This window comes from Rana temporaria, chromosome 6, assembly GCF_905171775.1.
Source record: "Rana temporaria chromosome 6, aRanTem1.1, whole genome shotgun sequence".
Taxonomy (NCBI): Eukaryota; Metazoa; Chordata; class Amphibia; order Anura; family Ranidae; genus Rana; species Rana temporaria.
Genome location: NC_053494.1, coordinates 136,204,113 through 136,226,000, shown reverse-complemented (window position 1 = coordinate 136,226,000; position 21,888 = coordinate 136,204,113). Strand labels below are relative to the sequence as shown.

The window sequence follows — 21,888 nt, the reverse complement described above, 5'->3', positions numbered from 1 at the left end:
ACAGAGGGCACACCAGCCTTGCGCATTACCTTCGCAACACAAAAAAACAAAACAATAATGTACTCAGAAACAGGTGATAAAATCAGGCAGATAATACAAAGGCCATCATTGACCTCATCCAGCAGGATCTGCTGGCCAGTAGACTTAGGTGGGATGAAAAACGTCCAAGGTAATCTGACATGTTTCAAGGGTGACACCCTCAAAACACGTCAGGTTTCCTTGGATGTCAGTCTACTGGCCAGAAGATCCTGCTGGATGAGGTCAATGATGGACTGTATATTATCTGCCTGATTTTATCACCTGTTTGTGAGTACATTATTTTTTTTTTTTTTTAAATAAAGTGTCGCAAAGGTAATGCGCAAGGCTGGTGTGCCCTCTGTCCTTGTTACCTTTTAGATTTTTTCCTGGGGTCCCCCCAACCCGTTGAGAGTGGCTGAACAGCTGATGCAGTGGCATGAGTTGTGAAGATTTCCTTCCAATTCCAGTTTAACCAACTGCAATCTTTCATGCTCAGGAGCATTTGTTTCTCTCTGCCCCCCACCCCCCGGATCACTGCTGCCTTATACACATAATGCTCCAGCTATCTGCCCCCCCTCCTAATTACACTGCTGCCTTACATACACAATGCCCCCCCCCCGTCCTCTGCATCACACTGCTGCTTTATGCACACAATGCCCCCAACCCAATCTGCATCACACTGCTGCCTTACACAGCCTCATCATTGGATCTCCCCTCCTTATCCAACCATGTGCTCGAGCTTCATGCTCCCTGCCACAGTTTGTGATCAGTGCTGCCATTGAAAGAGCCATCCTTCTTCACCTCATGTGCTCTGCACTACTCCCGGCACCTCCCTCAGTGTTCACAGGAGCAGGAACTACAGAGGAGGCATCGGGTATCAATTAGGGCTGGGGAAAAAATCGATTTGAATCTAGAATTGAGTTGAGAGGTCAAATCGATTCAGATTTTCAGCAAATCGATTTTTTTAGATATTTTTTTTCACCAGGACCGGCACTGACATCGCGCCACCCTTGAGGAGCTGCGGGAATGAGTTTTTGGGCGAGGCCGCGGCTTCGGCCTAGTCCACGAGGCTGGACGCCGTGGACTAGGCCGAAGCCGCGGCTCCGCCTAAAAACTCCTGCCCGCAGCTCCCCAGGACCGGCGCTGACACTGCACCGGTCCTGAGGAGCTGCGGGCAGGAGTTTTTAGGCGAGGCCATGGCTTCGGCCTAGTCCGTGAGGCCGGACGCCGCGGCTTCGCCTAAAATTTCCTGCCGCAGCTCCTCGGGAGCAGCGCGGTGTCCATAAAAAAAACCTCGATTTGAATCGTGAATCGATTTTTATTTATTTTTTAAATTGCAGATTTTTGTGGGATAAAATCGCCCAGCTCTAGTATCAATGCACATTCAGATCAACTAAGGAAAAGTCCACAGACCACTTGTTGGAAACTACTGGTATAGTGTATGACCAGCTTTAAGCTGACAAGCAGGGCTTAGTATGTCTACTTATATAGCTGGGAGGACAACACCATCCTTCTGACCATATCCCAGTAAATGCTAGGCAGTGGAAGTTACTCTGCATTCCTGGGATCTTTCTGCAGGCATGAGGACATTGCCCTCACCTAGGGCTTGCAGGTGCAGGCTGGGGAAAGGTAAGTATATACATTTTCCCAAATCATCTTCCAGAACACCAACCTAAGAGATGATTGGCTCTGCCTTCATCAGGAATCACAAACCAGATTATAAAGCCCCTCCCTCCCCCTCATACTCAGTTTTGTGTTTCTTCTCCCTTTAGGTCAGGTCTTGCATGCCTTGCCATTTCTCTGTGTGCATCACAAATGTTTTATGAAACAAACATATCTCTTCCAGCATGGTAAGCTTTGTTAACCGCTTCTGGACCGCCCCATGCACATATACTGTGGCAGGGCAGCCATTCAGTGCAAAATCACGTACCTGTACATGATCTTTTTTTCCTGGGTCTGGGGCGTGCCGCCAGGGATCAGCTCTCTCTGTGATTGAACTCAGTGTTCTCCGGCACCTGGTGACCGTTCCCGAGAGAGGCAGAACGGCAGTCTGCCTATGTAAACATGGCAGATCGCCGTTCTGTCAGAAGGGTAGATAGAGATCTTGTGTTTCTGCTAAGCATTAACACGGATCTCTGCCTTTCCCCAGTCAAAACACCCCCCATACAGTTAGAAAGCACTCACAGGGAACACATTTAACCCTTTGATCGCCCTGATGTTGACCCTTTCCCAGCCAGTGTCATTAGTACAATGACAGTGCATATTTTTTTTAGCACTGATCACTGTATTGTGTCACTGGTTCCCAAAAAAGTATAACTTGGTGTCCGATTTGTCCACCACAATTTTGCAGTCCCGCTATAAGTTGCTGATTGCCGCCATTACTACCAACAATTAAATCAAAATATCCCATAGTTTGTAGACGCTATAACTTTTGCACGAACCAATCAATATACACTTATTGGGATTTTTTTTACCAAAAATATGTAGCAGAATAAATTTTAGCCTAACTTGATGAAGAAGGGGGCGTATCTAAGATGGCCACCAGAGCAGCAGCACATTGAGAGAGCTCCGGCGGTTTCTGCCCTTATAAGCTCCTTTTACTGCAGTCCGCCCTTAATATCCACCGCCCATTTCAGTTCTTAAAAATCTGGCATAGCATAAATAGGGTCAGGCACTCCTCTGTCCCTCGCAACCCTGGCAAATCCTCATCTTCTATGAGCGGAGCGGGTGCATCTCCCGCTACTAACACCAACATGGACGATCCGGAACCTGGGCTGCTGGAACAGGCCAACTTCGCTGCCCTCGTGAAGGCAATTACAGACTGCAAATCTACCCTCATGGGGAAAATTGATTCCCTGCAACTAGAGGTATACCTCATTCGTATGGATAATGTCTGCAGCCGCTTGGGAGACTCGAAGGACACTCTGCAGGATCACACGGCTTCTCGGCACACCCTTAAAGGGGTTGTAAAGGTAAAAAAATGTTTTCCTAAATAGCTTCCTTTACCTTAGTGCAGTCCTCCTTCACTTACCTCATCCTTCCATTTTGCTTTTAAATATCCTTATTTCTTAGAAGTCCTCACTTCCTGTTCCTCTGTCTGTAACTCCACACAGTAATGATAGGCTTTCTCCCTGGTGTAGAGTGTCGTGCTGGCCCCCTCCCTTGGACTGCAGGAGAGTCAGGATGCTCTCTACGTTGCAGATAGAGAAAGGAGCTGTGTGTTCGTGGGCGTCCTGACTCTCCTTTAGTCCAAGGGAGGGGGCGAGCACGACACTCCACACCAGGGAGAAAGCCTTTCATTACTGTGTGGAGTTACAGACAGAAGAACAGGAAGTGAGGATTTCTCAGAAGAAATAAGGACATTTAAAAGCAAAATTGAAGGATGAGGTAAGTGAAGGAGGACTTCACTAAGGTAAAGGAAGCTATTTAGGGGAAAAAAATTGTACCTTTACAACCCCTTTAAGACAAAGGTAGCAGCCCTTGATTCCAGAGCAGAGGATGCTGAAAATAGGAACAGGAGGAACAAACTCTGCATCGAATGTCTCCCAGAGGGGAAGATGGGGCCCGACACCATTACCTTCACCAAATGCCTGCTCCGCTCGCTAGTCCATCAGGCTCAGTTCTCGGCCTACTTTGTGGAGGAAAGAGCACATAGGATGCCTGCAGCACAGGGCCCCCCGGGGGACCCCCATGTACCGTCATATTGCGGCTCCCCAATTTCCCAGGACAGAGATCTAGTCCTGAGGGAAGCCAGGAAGATTGATACCCTGAGATATGAGGCGACCAAACTTAGGATCTTCCCTGACTACACCATCGACAGCCAGCGAATTAGGAGATCCTTCGATCATGTCAAGCTCAACCTCAGAAACAAAAAGATAAATGACAGCATGCTCTTTCCTGCAAGACTGCGGGTGCAAAATGGCAGAGCAGTGCTAAGGTGTTAACCAAAATCCTGGCTAATCGCCTCAATTCAGTGATACTCTCTTTGATACATGAAGATCAATCTGGGTTCATGCCTGGGAAGGGCACGGACATCAACATCCGTCAACTCTATACCAAAATTGATAACCTTGGGGATGGGGCCTCCTCGCGGGTTGTGGCCTCACTTGACGCAGAGAAGGCCTTCGACTCGGTTGAGTGAGTGGGCCTTTCTGTAATACAGTGATTAGTGCTAAAAAATATGCACTGTCACTGTACCAATGACACTGACTGGGAAGGGGTTAAACATCTTGGGCGATCAGAAAATCTATTACTTCCCCGCCGATAGGACAGGGCTCTGCCTTGTTTACATAGAGCCCTGCCCTGTGTATGTGTTCCCGACTATCAGCCGGTGGGGGCGGTAATCTGTTGTCCGGCACCCACTGATCTTCATCTGCTATGTAAAGTAACAGTCGCTAGCGGCGCGCACGCCACTTCTACCCAGAACTACCAGATCTCGTACTATGCATGTGGTCTGGCACAGGAGGGCCACCTTGCCGCCATATATCTAGGTTATATGGTCGGAAAACGATTAATAGGGCCCAATGGCCAAGGGTTTCAAGTACAGCATGTCTAAATGCAAAACTTTATTTTTTAGGAGTGGAGAGGGATTAGAACATCCGTCAGATTTATATTGCTGTCTGTGCCCTCTTTAGGGAGATTCACGCCTCTCTATTTGTCATTGTTGTCCCTGAAACAGTAATGGAGGGGAAATCTGCCAATAGGGACACTAGTTCTGGCGATAACTAGGGGTTTCCTCACTTTGGAGGGATTTCTTCTCACTTCCTGTTTTGGCCATAGGACAGGAAATGAAGGGAAATCTTCCAAGTGGGATGCAGATGGCAAAAATATGACTGGAGTTATAAACGTCCCTTATTCTATCCGAAATTAAGAAAAATAGAACTTTTAGTTCTACTTTCAGTCCCATTGATTTCTTTTTCTATTCTCGTGCACCCAGGATGTAGAAAATGTTGCTTTTACAGGCATTTGATGTTTTTCTTTTCGGCTTCTAAACGCACCTCTGAGTAGGCCTATACGGCCATACACACATAGGTATTTACCGGCGTAGTAGAAGAGAAGCGATTAGAGGCTGAAAAAAACAAAAAAACATCACATGTGCATTTAGGAAAGGAGAGTTTGAGTGGAAAAAACCTGCTTGATGCGCCTAAACGCTAGCAGTGTTTAGTGCTAGAGTGTTCATTCATTCCATTGGCCAGAATAAAAAAAAATTTGTCTGGACAACAGAATGATTGAATACACAAATGCAAAATGTGGTTTTAGGTGCATTTTTTCAGCTCTACTACCCCCCCCCCCCCCCCCCCCCCCCCGTCAAGAGCAAAACCATTCAGAGGAGCTGCTAGGCAAATGCCCTGTGTACAAGGAGACATGGTAGAGCGGTTTGCTCTCTGCTGCCCCCTTGTGTTCACTGTGGGTTATTTTCAATACCTGCCAATGACAATCACGCTGAACTAGAGAATTTAAAACAGCAGTAACTATGTATCTTCTTAAAACGAGGAATATTTTCGTAACAAAAAATTATTTTGTTAAAGGGGTTGTAAAGGTTTGTTTTTTATTTTCTAAATTGGTTCCTTTAAAGCGGGAGTTCACCCGAAATTTTTTTTTTTAACATTATATTGAGGCTCATTTTGTCAAGGGGAATCGGGTAGTTTTTTTACAATCGAAGCAGTACTTACCGTTTTAGAGAGCGATCTTCTCCGCCGCTTTCGGGTATGGTCTTCGGGACTGGGCGTTCCTATTTGATTGACAGGCTTCCAAAAGGGCTTCCGACGGTCGCATACATCGCGTCACGAGTAGCCGAACATCGGTGCGGCTCTATACGGCGCCTGCGCACCGACGTTCGGCTACTTTCGAAAAATCGTGACGCGATGTATGCGACCGCCGGAAGCCTGTCGGAAGCCTGTCAATCAAGTAGGAACGCCCAGTCTCGCAGCCCATACCCGGAAGCGGCGGAGAAGATGCATCTCTAAAACGGTAAGTACTGCTTCGATTGTAAAAAAAACGCCTGATTCCCCTTCACAAAACGAGCCTCAATCTAATGTTAAAAAAAAAGGTTTTTGGGTGAACCTCCACTTTAAGCTAGTGCATTGTTGGTTCGCTTATCTTTTCTCTCTATTTCCCTTCTATTTTTTTTTTAATTTGACTGAATTCCTCACTTCCTGTTCCTCCTCAGTAAGCTGTTCTAACTAACTAACCACCGCTCGGATGATGGTGGCAAGTTTACTGAGGAGAAACAGGAAGTGAGAAATTCAGACAAAGAAAAAAAACATTTAGAAGGGAAATCAAAGGAAAAGGTAAGTGAATCAACAATGCACTAGCTTAACCACTTAAGGACCGCCTAACGCCGATATACATCGGCAGAATGGCACAGCTGGGCACAGGCACGTACAGGTACATCGACTTTTAGAGCCCAGGGACCCGCGGACCCGATCGCAGCCGGTGTCCAGCGATCGGTCACAGGAGCTGAAGAACGGGGAGAGGTGAGTGTAAACACACCTTCCCCGTTCTTCACTGTGGCAATGTCAGTGATCGTCTGTTCCCTCAAGACCAGCCCCGCCCCCTACAGTTAAAAACACATATGAGGTCACACTTAACCCATTCAGCGCCCCCTAGTGGTTAACTCCTAAACTGCAATTGTCATTTTCACAGTAATTCGTGCATTTTTAAGAACTTTTCGCTGGGAAAATGACAATGGTCCCAAAAATGTGTCCAAATTGTCCGATGTGTCCGCCATAATGTCGCAGTCATGAAAAAAATCGCTGATTGCCGCCATTAGTAGTAAAAAAAAAAAAGATTATTAATGAAAATGCCATAAAACTATCCCCTATTTTGTAAACGCTATAAATTTTGCGCAAACCAATCGATAAACGCTTATTGCAATTTTTTTTACCAAAAATAGGTAGAAGAATACGTATCGGCCTAAATTGAGAAAAAATAATGTTTTTTTATATCTTTTTGGGGATATTTATTATAGCAAAAAGTAAAAAATATAGAATTTTTTCAAAATTGTCGCTCTATTTTTGTTTATAGCACAAAAAATAAAAACGGCAGATGTGATCAAATACCACCAAAAGAAAGCTCTATTTGTGGGAAAAAAAGGACACCAATTTTGTTTGGGAGCCACGTCGCACGACCGCGCAATTGTCAGTTAAAGCGACGCAGTGCCGAATCGCAAAAACTGGCATGGGCCTTTACCTGCATAATGGCCTGGGTCTTAAGTGGTTAAAGGAACCTATTTAGAAATAAAAAACAAATGTTTACAACTCCTTTAAGCCAGCCAGCACACTTCTGTGTATCATTCACAGACAAAACAAAGTGAGAAATAATATCTAGTATCGTGCAGCGTTAAACCTTAACCACCTCAGGCCATTTTTTAGCTTTCAGCACTGTCGCACTTTGAATGACAATTGCGTAGTCATGCAACACTGTACCCAAATATTTTTTTTATCTTTTTCTTCACACAAATAGAGCTTTCTTTTCGTGGTATTTAATCGTTGCTGGTTATTTAAAAAAAAAAAAAAGACAGAAAACTTTGAAAAAAAAGGTTTTCTTATTTTCTGTCAGTAAATTTTGTAAATAAGTAATTTTTATCCTTCACTGATGTGTGCTGATTAGGCTGCACGGATGGGCACTGATAGGCTGCACTGATGGGCACTGACGAGGTGGCACTGATCAGGAGGCACTAATATGCTGCACTGATAATATGGCACTATAAGGTGGCACTGGTATGTGGCACTGGTGGGCACTGATAAGTGGCACTGATATGCAGCAGTGGTGGACGTCACGGATATTTGGCACTGTTGGGACTTTCCTGATGATCAATTCCCTGATTACCTGCCAAGTTTTCCTGTGCGAGGTGATGCTGCTGATCGGCGACCTTGCCACACACTCCTTCAGTGTGAGGCGAAGAGAGTTGATTCACAGCACTTACTATTTACATGTGACCGGCTGTGATTGGACACTGCCGATCACATGGTTAAAGAGCCGCGGCTCGTTACAGAGATCGGGGTCGCGCTGTGTCCTAGCAACACGGCATGGCTACAAAGCAGAACACAGGGCACACAGCAGAGTACATTGCTGCTGCAGTGTCCCAGCACTGGCATCCTCCAGACTCAGAAAACAAAAACTTCTGCACATAAGTGGATTACTAGACAAGTCTGTGTGTTGCAATGGTGTATGTCACTGGCTTTTCTGCCCTCAAGGATAGGGGCGTCCTAACGATGCATTATTCTTTAGATAGATTTTATTAAAAAGAATGAAAAGAAAACTACTTGTAAAAGTAAGTCAACTGCTGAGCTCTGAGGAAGAAGGTTTACCTTCAAAACGCGTCAAGCGGTAGTGGCCCTTGTCTTTTCCTCTGTGACCATTTGGAGTGGTTCAGTTCGGACGCATTGCTGCTATTTGTGGAAACTTTTTACATTGTGAGCTTTTCACATATGTTTGTAAGTAGTTTTCTTTTCATTATTTTTAATAAAATCCATCTAAAGGATAATGCACTAGGCTGGTGCGCCCTTTATTTCTTTTTCTCATACGCCAGACTCAGCATGGTGTCTCTCAGGGCAGCCATTAGAAATTTTAGGGGTCCCTTACACAGCTTGGTGTGACCACCAACATTCCCCAGGGCCTGCCCACTGGCCATCCCACCAAATTCTCACACTGGCTAGGGGTGTATACATGTTGCAGCCGCAGCAGGAATTTTACACCCCGTCATACTTACCAGGTGTAGCCTGCCAAGCATGACCCATTCAAGTGAATGGAGCCACTTTGCTAACACTCTGCAACTGTGTGCAATGCATGCAGTGGTAGCGTGCTAGTGTGGGATCCAAGGGGTTAAAGCAGGTGGTGAAAAGCGATAAAATGCCTCCTCACTACCTGTCTTAGCCCCTTGGTCGCTGTGCTGCACAAGGTTGCAGGGTGCTTGCAGAGCAGCCACATTCACTGGAATAGTTCATGCTTGTCAGGCGATATACCTGTGGGACAGGGTGTATAATTCCTGTTGCAACATGTGTACAGCCCTGGCCACTGTAGTGGGGTGCAGTTGAGGGGTGGTAAATAAACAGGGTTCATCTATGGGGGTTTTTACCACCCCCAAACTGCAAATATAAACAAGTCCTTACTGTCCTAAACCCCCTATCATAGTTGCCTTTTAGGGAATGACATGGGAGGAGAACATAGGGGGATACTGTGAAAATAGGACAGAGAGGGACACCATGTATCAGGGACACAGACAAGGACAGAGGGGGAATGCCGAGGAGAGAGAGGGATGCCAGGGACAGAGAGGGACGCAGGGACAGAGAGGGAAGCAGTGCGACAAGCACAGAGAGGGAAGAATTGCGACAAGGACAGAGAGGGCCGCAGAGGCTAGAGAGGGATGCAGTGCGACAAAGAGGGACGCTGGGGTCAGAGAGGGAAGCAGTGCACTGGGGACAGAGAGGGACACCGGGGACAGAGAGGGCTGCAGTGTGACGAGTTTAGAGAGGGATGCTGGGGACAGAGAGGGACACCGGGGACAGAGAGGAATGCAGTGCGACGAGGACAGAGAGGAATGCAGTGTGACAAGGACAGAGAGGGACATCGAGGAGAGAGAGGGATGCCAGGGACAGAGAGGGATGCAGTGCGACAAGTTCAGAGAGGGATGTCAGGGACAGAGAGGTACGCAGTGCGACGAGTTCAGAGAGGGATGCCGGGTACAGAGAGGGACGCAGGGGACAGAGAGGGATGCAGTGCGACGAGGACAGAGAGACACACTATGACAAGAGAGGGAAGCCGAGGACAGAGAGGGATGCAGTGTGACAAGTTCAAAGAGGGATGCTGGGGACAGAGAGGGACACAGTGCACTGGGGACAGAGAGGTAAGCCGGGGACAGAGAAGGATGCAGTGTGACAAGGACAGAGAGGGATGCTGGGAATAGAGAGGGTGCCAGGGACAGAGGGACACAATGCGATGAGTTCAGAGAGGGATGCCGGGGACAGAGGGGGACGCAGTGCGTTGATGACAGAGAGGGACGACGTGGGGAGGGGGAAGGACACAGGGATGCTCACCCAATACCTGTAATAATAAGACAGAGAGGGACGACGTGCGACAAGGACAAAGTGGGACACCAGGGACAGAGAGGGATGCTGTGCACTGGGGACAGAGAGGGATGCAGCGCGACGAGTTCAGAGAGGGATGCTGGGGACAGAGAGGCACACAGTGCACTGGGGACAGAGAGGGAAGCCGAGGAGAGAGAGGGATGCAGTGCAACAAGTTCAGAGAGGGACGCCAGGGACAGAGAGGGACACAGTGCACTGGGGACAGAGAGGGATGCAGTGTGACGAGTTCAGAGAGGGAAGCAGGGGACAGAGAGGGATTCAGTGCAACAAGGACAGAGAGAGGCACAGTATGACAAGGACAAAAAGGGATGCCTGGAAAGAGAGGGATGTAGCGCGACAAGGACAGCGAAGGAGACCGAGGACAGAGAGGGACGCAGTGCGTTGATCACAGAGAGGTACGCTAGGGACAGGGATGAGGACGAGGAGGGAGAGGGACATCGGTCGGGGACAGAGAGGGACGCAGTGCAACGAGGACAGAGAGGGACACCAGAGAAAGAGTAGGACGCAGTGTGACGAAGACTGAGAGAGATGCAGTGTGACAAAAAGAGAGGGACACCGAGGACAGAGAGGGACGCCATTGGCGGGGGGGGGGGGGGGGGTGATACAGGGGGACGATGTGGGGAGGGGGAAGGACACAGGGGGACACTGGTGGGGAGAGGACACAGGGATGCTTTGGTGTGGGGGGAGGACACAGTCAGGGGGGGGGGGGGACAAGGAGAGTATCATGGGGCCTCCTGCTGTCCTGTTGGGGCTCGGCCCCCTACATCTGTACTGCCTCTCCCCCCATGGCGGCCCTGGTGTCTAGACTCCTGATAAAAAAAAAAAGTATACATCCTCACCCAATGCCTGTAATAATAAGAACTCTCACAGTGTGCTGCTCCCTGCCGGCCCCTCCTCTCTTCTCGTCTGTCCCAGCCTTGATGTCATGTACAAGCACCTACGGTGGACAGGAGGGAAGGAGGGGCCGACGGGAAGCAGCACGCTGTGAGAGTTCTTATTACAGCTGCTACCCATGCTAGACTGCATGTGTTGCAGACTCTGCAGAGCCTCTCATGGGGCCCACCAATGGCCCTCGGGCAGTGCCCGATGAGTCAGTCCACCCCTGGTACCCTCAACAGTGACAATTTAAATGTACTATATGTAAATTGCATTTGAAAAAGCGCTGTGCAAATATGATGTGACATGACATTTTGCAACAACCACCATTTTATTCTCTAGGCCTGATCTCTGCAAAAAAAAATTTATATATCATGTTTGGGTGTTCCAAATACATTTCTAACAGAAAATGATGATTTTTACTTGTAAGCAACAAATGTCAGAAAAGGTTTGGTCTTTAAATGGTTAAACTCCCTAATCTACATGCCGGAGTTCGTGCCTTTGATAAAAGAATGAAAAGATACTTTGTTTCTACTTATTTGCGTGTTGTAATAAAACTTGGCAGACTGTCTGGATTTTGTTTTTCCAGCTGTGAGAACTCTCTGCACTTGTTAGAAAGATCGTGACATGCTGTTTTGAAGATTGGGAAGGGAAAAAGATTGCGATTTTGATTCTTAAAGATTTCTTGTGCAGCTCTAGCGGGTAGCCAATATAATGGAGGCTATAATGGAAGCTGGGGTAAAGTGTAACATGAGTAATGCCTCGTACACACAATACGAATATCGTACGACGGATCGTACGACTTTTTTCGATTAATAGTCGTAAGTAAAATTAAATAGGTTATTAAAGTCACGAAAATTCTCGTACGACAGAAAAAAAGAATCGGAAGTGATGTCATGTGTTGTAATGTATTTGTATTGTATTTTCGGACGACAACTATCTAAACAAAAATCGTACGATCTGACATAGTATGAGGAAAACTTTCGTGCTTGTCCGATCGAATAATATCGGATGAACTGTGGTGATCAGCCCTCGAAAGTAGTGTACACACGATCCAAAAATCGTACGATTCTTCCTCGAACGATCGATTTGGTCCGATATTCGGATCGTGTGTACGGGCCATAAGACTAAGTAACAATATAAACATAATCCTGAACAAAAGGGCTTTGGAGCCCATGAATATTAAAAAGAATGATATGTGCATAATGCAAAACAGTATGACTGATGAAGTAGTGCGTAATGACTTTTTCCTGTAGAGCAGAAAACAGTAACCAACTTGTGTTCTTCCGCCTTCCTTGAGAGAATGATAGTACAAAAAAAAAAAAAAAGACAAGCACAGCATCTGCCTGTGTATGTAAGGCACAGTAGTAAAGCAGTATACAAAAAATCAAGGATTTCTCAAGTCATCTTCCAGGACGGCACACCTGAGAGATGATTGGCCCCTCCCTAATAGGAAACACAATCGAACAAACAGTGAAAAACTCCTCCCAACTCCCTTATCCCTCAGTAGATTGTGTTTTTTTAACCGACGAGCAGCATATCTTTGTTGTTTTTCTCCTGACCGGATGACCATGGAGGGTCAAAAGGTCTTCCCAATAAGCGGATCTACGAAACTGCAGGTGGTAGCAGTGGCGTCACTAGGGTTGGTGTTACCCCCCTGTCCACTAACTACAGTCTCCCCTCAGAACAGACCCCCCTCCACTAACTATAGACCCCCCCACTAAGTACAGACAACCCTCCGTTAGTATAGACCCCCCTCACTATGCACTGACCCCCTCTCTCAGTACAGACCCCCCTCATCATTACAGACACCCCCATCAGTGTAGAATCACCCCTCTTAGTCCAGACACCCCCCTTAGTGCAGACCCTCAATCAGTATAGAATCCCCCCTTTAGTGCAGACCCCCCATCAGTATAGAATCCCCCCTTAGTGCAGACCCCCCATTAGTATAGAATCCCCTTTTAGTTCAGACCCCCCATCAGCATAGAATCCACCCTTGGTACAGACCCCCAATCAGTATAGACACCCCCCTTAGTTCAGACCCCCCATCAGTATAGACACCCCCTTAGTACAGATCCCCATCAGTATAGACACCCCCCTTAGTTCTGACCCCCCATCAGTATAGAATCCCCCTTGGCACAAACCCCCCATCAGTATAGACACCCCCCCTTAGTTCAGACACCCCCCTTAGTAAAGACCCCCATCAGTGTTTAGACCCCCCCATCAGTATAGACGACCCCCACAGTATAGACACCCCCATTTATTGCAGACCCTCGCAGAATAGACACCCCACTTGGTGTAGACCCATCAGCATAGCCCCCCCCCCCCACAAATGCCCATCTACTTAAAATAGAGTGTAAGTACCGTACAGACCTCAGAACAGCGCGGCCTGCGGATGTGTACAGCGGTGTGTGTCCCTCAGGCTCCTCCTCCTCACTGGATGTAAACAGATGGGGGAGCGCCAGCGGCTTCAGTCTGCTCCGTTGACACAGATCGAGGCGTAGATTAATGTAGGGCAGCGGTGGTGTTAGCGGCGCTGCAGCAATCCACGGGTGTCACCCCCCGGGTGCAGCCCGCACCCATCTAGCAACGCCTTGGGGTGGTATTGGAGCCTTTCTATGGTGGCTCTGGGGTTTCCCCCTTTGGTTTCAGGATCTCAACCCCATACGGATGAGAATTAGAATTCTGAACCCCCCCCTGACTTTCATGGCTCGGTCCTTCCCTTTGGAAATGATAGGGTCATTGGAGAGGGATGTGTATTGAGGATGAGATTGAGAGGATGGAAAAGCAAGGCCTGTGGCAAAGGGGGAAGACAGCAGTTAGTGAGTACTTCCATTTGCCTTCGGGGTTTAGAGATAGAATCCCTAATACAGCCAGGTGGTTTTGGGGGTTTGGGATAGGACCCCCCCTTTCCTTATCCAGATGCTACTATCCTTTTCCCTACTGGTGTGGAAACAAGTGTGCTCTGAAGCTTTAGCTAAACCACCATCCACAGCTTCCACTTAATTCAGGAGATGCAATGATGTAAAGTTGCCAGCCTTTCACTCTAAGCCCTACTGTTATAAATTCTCAGATTGAGAATACTTTAATAATACCAAAGGTGAAATTATTATTTAAATTGATAACGGAGAAGCTAGTGAAGAGGTAAGGCCTGTTAGATACTACCTCCCTTTAGAAAACACAAAGTCTCTTACAGGCTATTTATGTCACTGTACAAATTCCTGACACACCTAAAGAGTAAAGGATAGTGGATTGCAGGAATCTGGATCTTTTCCAAGATAATTACAGCAGATTTTCCCCTGGTCAGCAGTGCTGCACTAGGTAGTCTGAATCTACTATGCCAGCTGCTATGAATCTGCAAGATTTCTCCAAGATAGGTTGTTTTGAGGTTTTCCTTGTAGCTCTCCTTCAAAACGTTATCCATACTGTGGGGAGGCACAGTGTTGGCTACCCTTGTGAGCTTGTCCTCCGTTTGGGGATTGCTTGCTATAGGTAACATCTCTCAAACTGCAGAGCAGGGTACCTGCAGCTCAAAGATGTGCAAAGCTCCAACCTATAACTGCTGTTATAATTGTTGGTGTTAATCAGGACATTTTGTGTTTGGTTTTGGGTCTGCAGCCAACTCTTACGCTGAACTAGAAGCATAAAAGAGAAAAAATAAGGTACCGTATTTTTCGCCGTATAAGACACACCTGACCATAAGACGCACCTTGGTTTTAGAGGAGAAAAACAAGAATTTTTTTTTTTTCTGAAACAAATGGTGTACTAAAATATTTTATATTGTACTACTACTATAGGTGGGTGGTGGACACACAGCAATACCACCCCACCTATCAAATCAGCTCAGCTACACTATATCTGGTGGTGGTGGTGGACACAGCAACCTCCCCCCTTTCCCAGATCAGCTCAGGGTGGCAGGGCAGACACAAACACACCTTAAGCCTCTATCACATTAGCTCAGGTGATGAGCAAAATGGATACCATGCCAGCTCACACCTCCCACCCCCTTATCAACAGCTCACCTCAGGCAGTGGAGGACACTGTCATTATAATCCCCTCTGGCTGGCTAGCTGGCTCTCAGATGTACCCAGGAAGCAGCTAGAAATTAGTTGTGGGGGCATATTTATATCAGCAGCTGCGGGGGAAGGAGCAGGAAGTCAGACAGGACTAGACCACGGCGCCGAAAGGAGGGGGGGTTCGGCTGAAAAAAAAACCCAGCAAAGGCTCTCACTGCCTTCGGGATGGTGTCACCTCTGGCTGGTGACACCCGATCTGGGTGCGGAGCGCACACCCATAGCACTGCTACTGACATCCCCCATGTTTTGACACCCGGGTGCAAAACATCTCCCCCACTCCCTCTTGGTATGCCCCTGCTAGGAATGCATCACATGTCCTGTCCTCTCTCCTATGAGAGAGGGATTCTGACACGGGGGGGGGGGGGGCAGTGACTGGTCAGCATTCACACTATAAGACGCAGGGACATTTCACTCCGTTTTTTGGAGTAGTAAAACTGCGTCTTATACGGCGAAAAATACAGTAATTTTGAAATCGCAGTGAATTCGTTGCAAAATCGGACACGTTTCCAGAGCCATTATCGGCACCTTTTGTCTCTTATTGGTAAAATGCAGATAACACCACTCTTGCCCGATATGTTTCGGCGGCCAGAATTTTGGTGCATCTTTAGTTACAACCTTATTCCAAAATGGATTCAATTCATTATTTGCCTCAAAATTATATAAACAATACTCCACAATGACAACGCGAAAGAAGTTTGTTTGAAATCTTTGCAAATTTATTAAAAATAAAAAACGAAAAAAATCCCATGTACCAAAGTATTCACAGCCTTTACCATGATACTCCAAATTAAGCTCAGGTGCATCCTGTTTCCACTGATCATCCTTGAGATGTTTCTACAACTTGATTGTAGCCCATCTTTGGTCAATCCAGTTGATTGGACATGATTTGGAAAGGCACACACCTGCCTATATAAGGTCCCATAGTTACCAGTGCATGTCAGAGCACAAACCAAGCCATGAAGTCCAAGGAATTGTCTGTAGACCTCCGAGACAGGATTGTATCGAGACACAAATCTGGGAAGGGTACAGAAAAATGTCTGCTGCATTGAATGTCCCAATGAGCCTTCATCATCTGTAAGTGGAAGACGTTTTGGAACCCCCAGGACTCTTGCTAGAGCGGGCCGCCCGCCAAACCAATCAGGGGAGAAGGGCCTTAGTCAGGGAGGTGCCCACTCTGGCAGAGCGCCAGTGTTTCTCTGTGGAAAGAGGAGAACCTTCCAGAAGAACAACTATCTCTGCAGTATTCCAACAATCAGGCCTGTATGGTTAAGTGGCTAGATGAAGCCGCTCCTCAGTAAAAGGCACATGACAGCCAGCCTGGAGTTTGTCCTCATTAAAAGGTGCCTGAAATACTCTGACCATGAGAAACAAAATTCTCTGGTCTGATGAAACACAGATTGAACTCTTTGGCTTGAATGGAAAGCGTCATGTCTGGAGGAAACCAGGCACCGCTCATCACCTGGCCAATACCATCCCCTACAGTCAAGCATGGTGGTGGCAGCATCATGCTGTGGGGATGTTTTCCAGGGGCAGGAACTGGGAGACTAGTCAAGATGTACAGAGACATCCTTGATGAAAACCAGCTTCAGAGCGCTCTGGACCCCAGGCTAGGGTGAAGGTTCATCTTCCAACAGGACAACGACCCTAAGCACACAGCCAAAATAACAAAGGCGTGGCTATGGGACAACTCTGTGAATGTCCTTGGGTAGGCCAGACTTGAACACGATTGACCATCTCTGAAGAGATCTGAAAATGGCTTTGCACCGATGCTCCCCATTCAACCTGATGGAGCTTGAGAGGTCCTGCGAAGAAACTGCCCAAAAACAGGTGTGCCAAGCTTGTAGCATCATACTCAAAAAGACTTGAGGCTGTAATTGGTGCTAAAGGTGCTTCAATAAAGTATCGAGGAAAGGCTGTGAATAATTATGTACATGTGATTTTGTTTGTTTTTTATTTTTAATAAATTTGCAAAGATTTCAAACAGACTTCTTTCACATTGTCATTATGGGGTATTGTTTGTAGAATTTTGAAGAAAATAATGAATTTAATCCATTTTTAAATTGTAGCTGTAACATAGAAAAAGTAAAGCACTGTGAATACTTTCCGGATGCACTCTACGGGCCAGATTCAGAAAGATCAGCGGATCTTTCTGCTGGCGTAACGTAACTCATTTACGTTACGCCGCCGCACTTGCCTGTAAAGTTGCGGCGGCGTAGCGTAAACTACCCGGCGGACTTCAAATTCGGCGGGTAGGGGGCGTGTATCATTTAAATAATGCGCGTCCCCGCGCCGAACGAACGGCGCATACGCCGGCCGTGAATGAATCCCAGTGCGCATGCTCCAAATGACGTCGGCAACTCGTCATGCTTTCGACGTTTACGCAAATTACATCCATCCGTATTCGCGAACGACTTACGAAAACGACGTAAAAAATTCAAATTTTGGCGCCGGAACGACGGCCATACTTAACATTGGCTGCGCCTCAAAGACCCAGGGGTAACAATACGCCGGAAAAAGCCGAAAGCAAACGACGTAAAAAAAAAAGCGCCGGGCGGTCGTTCGTTTCTGAATCGGCGTAACTCCTCATTTGCATATTCCTTGCGTATACAAACAGAAGCGCCACCTAGCGGACAGCGTGAGATTGCAGCCTAAGACCTGACGGTGTAAGTCACTTACACCTGTCGGATCTTAGGGAGATCTATGCGTAACCTGATTCTATGAATCAAGCGCATAGATCCGACCGACGGAACTCAGAGATACGACGGCGTATCAGGAGATACACCGTCGTATTTCTTTGTGAAAGCGCTGCTAAGAGCAAGAAGCACAATACGTTTTTCACTATACATATATATGTATATGTTGCCAGGATTGCTTGATAGGCACCTTCATCCATGAAATGACTAACAGTCAAAATACATTCCTATAATTATGGGACTTTAAAGGGCGGTCGTTCGTTTCTGAATCGGCGTAACTCCTCATTTGCATATTCCTTGCGTATACAAACAGAAGCGCCACCTAGCGGACAGCGTGAGATTGCAGCCTAAGACCTGACGGTGTAAGTCACTTACACCTGTCGGATCTTAGGGAGATCTATGCGTAACCTGATTCTATGAATCAAGCGCATAGATCCGACCGATGGAACTCAGAGATACGACGGCGTATCAGGAGATACACCGTCGTATTTCTTTGTGAAAGCGCTGCTAAAACAACGGTAAGGTGCCACTAAAACTGGCGGAGCGCCCCCAGTGTGAAAGTAGCATTAGAGTCTGCTGCTGGAGCCAACAGATCTCTTATATAAACATCAGTTAGTATTTTCATATGTGCAAGTCATACCCTCATCTGCCCACCAGATGGCACTCAAACATTGCGATGTGTAGCTCAGGGGTGAAGCAGTGTGAATGCACAAGCATGCCCCATACCTAGATGTGTTTTTTTTTTTTTTTTTTTTTTTTTTACATTGGAGTTTTATTAGTACATTTGGGGAGTCGCAGTGCTGGGAAGGTAGAAGCAGGCATTTTATGAATTTGCGTGGTAGCTGTGTTTAAGTTTCTTTATTGAATCAGGATTTTTTGTAGTATAAATTGCAGAATTTTGCCACTAGGTGGAGAAGTTGTCATGCACATAAAAAAGTATATATTGAAGCGTAATACATCCACAACCTGATGCTTAGTAGGTTTAAGCACCTATTCTTTTTATTAAAGGAATGCACTTCAAAGAGATTATTCTTCAAATAGTGTTTGTTTTAAAGATGATGAGTGAGATAAATGGTGTTTAGCAAACGAAATTCTGGTGAAACGGCACACATTTTTTAAAAAAGTTTGTTATTCTGGTTAATAATGCTCTTTACTTGCTTTATAAATCAGCGTGTTAGCTTTTAGTGCGTTAAAGGGTAACTACATTTCTGAACACCGAAAGAAGAAGTAGTTTGCAGTTTGTTGGATGTTTTTTAAGAATCTGTAAAATCCAAATTGTTTTATGCTACCCTTAGAATATTATGACTCTCCCTCTGTTTCAGAGTTGCAAAGCTTTAAAAAATGCCTTTGTAGCACTTTCCTGACTGATAGAGATTAACAACCTTTGTGATGCATTCAGGAATTACCTTTGGTTGTGGTATTATGTTCTTGTTTAACTTTGTGCTTGTAACTTGACTCTGATGGTAAAAGTCAAAATAGGTAAGGCCTGTATTAAGCACAACTTAATTAAGCTTTTGTTCGCTTCAAGCAGATTTTGCAACCCAATACATGTCTATGAGAATGCAAAACCTTCTTAATGATGCAGGTTAAAGGCAAACTCTAGGAATAGCAAAAAAATAATAATTGATTAAATGTTCATTAATTCTAGGGCATGAGTAATAAGGTGGAATACTTTCACTACTCCTCACTCCCTCCTCCCCTGTGTGATCGATTCCACAGACCATGATTGCACAAAGATACAGAAGACACCATCAAGTACAGTGTATGGCCAATAGGCCTTCATTGTACAGAAGGATGACGAGGGAACTCCCAGAGTGGAGAGGAGCATGGAAGCCTTTCAGAGCAAGAAGCACAATAAGTTTTTCACTATACATATATATGTATATGTTGCCAGGATTGCTTGATAGGCACCTTCATCCATGAAATGACTAACAGTCAAAATACATTCCTATAATTATGGGACTTTAAAGGTGCCTGAATGATGCAATACATATACTGTATCTTACTGTTAAAATTAGGGATTGACCAATTATCAGTGCGACCGATATTCACTTTTAAGTACCGGTTTCGGGAAAAAAACTGACTGATATTACAGATATTGCTTCAAGGGGTTTAACCCGGGCTGATGCATGGAGATGCATGCATCACCTCAGTACGGTTCTTTAGAGCGGACAAAAGAAACAGGAAGAAAAGCGCCTCTGAGTATTTTGTTTTTAATATTTAAAATTGTAATATTTCCAGCACTTACATCATAATAATAATGGTGAAGTCTGGGGAGCTATTGTAGACCTTGCTGACAGTCAATGGAGCCAGGATCGAGAGATGTGTGCATCTGAACCAAGCTTCTGCAGCCACTCGGAGCCGGGGAGAGCCAACTGTATCCGTGGTGATGAGTGGCGGCTAGGCTGGAATCTCGTGCGCTGGCGTGTGACGTCAGTTGGACGGAAGCCGAAGGGGAGCCACGACGCGTTTCAGAGCATGCGCGAGTCGGGGAACAGACATGCGCGCTCTTTTCTCAACACTTGACAGAAAGGTCTACACCAGCTCCCAGGACTTCACCATTATTATTATGATGTAAGTGCTGGATATATTACAATTTTAAATATTAAGAACAGAATACTCAGAGGCGCTTTTCTTCTTGTTTATCTTCTTGCATATTTTGAGATGGCTTCGCTTCTGGAGAGCTGCCCTGAGCCCATGTTAACCATCTGCACTGGCTACATATAGCCACCAGCACTAGCCCAATGGCACTCTGCTTGGACTGAATCCTATTTGGACTTATTAATTTATGGACTATTAGACCATACACGCAATTGTTGTGGTTCTAATCCTAATTTTATCATCATTTTCTTTTAAATGATATATAACCTTCCCTTATAACTGACTGTTTATGCAGACACCCTGAGCGCTGTAATCCATTGTTATTTAGAGCGGACGGTCAGCTTTATTGTAATAACAACCAATGCGGCTCAGCAGCCGCTTGGCTGTTATTAAAAGCAGTGGGAGGGGACGTTTCCCCCCTTCCGCCACTCACCCGGGCTCTTCCTTCCCACTGGGAGGCCCGAGCAACCAGTCCGCACATCCGCCGGCTGGCTGAAGACCCAAACAAAGCCGATGCTTCTTTCGGGTCTCGATGCTAGTAATCTGGAAGCGATGTCATGACATCATTTCCCAGATTACTGCCATCCTAAAGGCACCAGTTTTAAAAAAGAAAGTATTCAAAAACACTGATCTTGAGGTTTTGAATACTTTGAAGGGCAGAGGAGCGGTTTGTGATCTTATAGACCCACATGATCTTTCCATAAAGAGTACCTCTCACATGCTTATTACTGTCACAAGGGATGTTTACATTCCTTGTGACAGCAATAACAGTGATAAAAAAAAAAAAAAAAGTAAAATGACGGCGTAAATATATATTTTTTAAATGTACAGAATATTGGCAAAAAATATTAGCTATCGGGAGGAGAGGTGACCAAAATTTCGGTATTGTATCGGCATGGAAAAAATGATATCGGTTCATCCATTTATTTTTACAACAAAAGAACTGTAAGCGCAACCCTTGTGTATAAGTAAAAATGCAACAGGCAATATATAAACACCAATGTTTACTGCGTACACACGATCAGAGATTCTGACATCAAAACCAGTGGAAATTCTGAATGTCAAGAACGCGGTCACGTACAACACTACGACGAGCCGAGAAAAATTAAGTTCAATGATTCCGAGCATGCTTCGAATTGATTCTGAGCATGCGTAGGATTTTTGTGCGTCAGAATTGGCTACAGACGATCGGAATTTCCGTCAAGAACTTTTGTTGTCGGAAAAACTTTAGAACCAGCTCTCAAACATTTGTTGTCGGAAATTCCAATAACAAATGTCCAATGGAGCATACACACGGTCGGATTTTCTGACAACAAGCTCACATCGAACATTTGTTGTCGGAAATTCCAACCATGTATACGCGGCATAAAGGTTCTTCAGTCCATAGACAAGTGACAGTTCTAAAGGAGAGGTGGTAGGCGGCAGCTGTTCTCAGAGGAGAGCCAGCTCATTAAATCATATGGCATATTTGGCCTACCAATGTTTTTATACGCAAAAGATAAATGTTCATATGTACAACCATGTTATTCAAAAAAA

At 46.0% G+C, this 21,888-nt stretch overlaps 1 protein-coding gene across 1 annotated transcript in view; it reads left to right on the top strand.

Annotated features, from left to right (window-relative positions):
* UBE2G2 (ubiquitin conjugating enzyme E2 G2) overlaps positions 1–21,888 on the top strand; it is a 96,042-nt gene that overhangs the window by 691 nt on the left and 73,463 nt on the right. The window lies entirely within an intron of this gene.